Raw genomic sequence first — 1,736 nt, 5'->3', positions numbered from 1 at the left:
AGGTTCAAAGTAGACTTTTGTGAGGCCTGATGTATTACATTATTGGTTTCTGCCTGAGTCATCAGAACAACTGTGTGGCATAACTGGGCATTGTGTAGAACTGAGGGGACCCCTGGATGTCCAAATTGAAGTGGTAGAGCAAGAGGCTAAGCTTCCGGTCTATGTGGCTGACATGGAGGATCCTTGCCTTCTTGGTCTGGACTATATGATGTCCATGAGATGTGAGGTTGACTTCTGCTCCATGAGACTCAAGGTCCGAGGAAAGTCGGTTCCCATCATGGCAGTGAGACGTACCAGTTCTGGTCGTGAAGTAAGGGCACTACACACTACAGTGATACCCTCAAGACAAGAACTACCCAGTGTAAGGTGAGTGATTCTTTTGACAGCTGTCTAGTGGTAGTGGAACTGGATGTACGGTGCAAGATGAAGACCAGAGTGATGATGGAGAGGACTTTGGTGGAATCAGGCACAGGTTAACCCGCGCCGTCCCGAGGACGTACTTCCACGTCCTCACGTTTTGTCACAGCCAGTCCCGAGGACGTACTTCAACGTCCTGCAATTGCAAGGTTCATAATTTCCACATATTTCAAAATTCGCGGGAGATTTTCGTTTCGCCCGGGTACCCAAGCCTCCCCTACCTGCCGCCAGGCGGGCAGCGTCCTAGACCCCGCGTGACCCGCGCTCGCCCTTGTCTCGGTCACTCACCTGCCAGCAGTGACCCAGGTCAGACATGGCGCGGAAAGGTCTCTCAGATGAGCAAATTGCATCCGTCCTGGAAGCCTTCACTGGAGACAGTGATTCTCCACTCGATGATGATGTGGTGGATCGCGATTACGTCCAGCCAGAGGAAGAAATAAGTAGCAGTGATGAGGAGGTCCCTTCGCCCCGAAATCGCGGTATGTGACATACCGTAAGGCAAGGGAAGGCCAGGCTGCTCCCCAACCACGTGCACAGCTATCTCTCCATCACGATTCTGATCAGGACGAGGATGAGGACGATGAGGATGACGGAGGGCTAGGACGTGATATCGCCGAGTGGTTGGGAAAGGAAAAAATATCACCACGTGGATCAGAAGGTGGGGCGAGACGACACCTAAGGTATGGTTCAAGTACTTTGTCTGGGGAAGTAGCAAGTGGTGTGGTGGGATTGCTGGGAGAAAGGGAAAGTGTTGTGGCGGCAGCGCGGGGTGAAAGTGAGAGTGGTGTGGGGGTAGTGCGGGGTGAAGGGGCCATTGGTGGGAGGGAGGCAGCACGAGCACGTGGTGCTCGTAGGCCTAGGGGAGAGGAGGTTGAGTCACTCCCCAGCACTTCTTTCGCCCCTGAATATGCCCAAACTTCCTCCCCACAGCCCCAGGATGTGGGGAAAGGAAAGAAAGGGAAGGGAAAGGGTAAAGGAAAAGGGAGAGGGAAGAGAAGTGCGAGTGATGAGAGGCGCCGCTCTCCACCTCCCCCACCTCCCCCACCACCCTCACCTCCCCACCCTGACGAAGGGGACGATGGTGACGTGGCTGGAGACGGTGGTGTCACGTGGAACTGGGAGGATGGGAGTAATTTTACTCCCATCATTCACCAGTTCACTGAGAAGTGGCGGTCAGGTTGCACGGCTCCAGGTGTAAATGCTGGGTCGTCACGTTTAGATTTTTTCAATTTGTTTTTTGATGAGGCGTTTGTTGGGCGCATAGTAGAAGAGACGAATATATTTTCACAATCCCAGCACCTTGAAAGTGAACGCCTAGG

The sequence above is a fragment of the Coenobita brevimanus genome, chromosome 57, assembly GCF_032717465.1.
Source record: "Coenobita brevimanus isolate Jiangsu-jjx chromosome 57, ASM3271746v2, whole genome shotgun sequence".
Classification (NCBI taxonomy): domain Eukaryota; kingdom Metazoa; phylum Arthropoda; class Malacostraca; order Decapoda; family Coenobitidae; genus Coenobita; species Coenobita brevimanus.
This window is presented reverse-complemented; position numbering follows the sequence as displayed.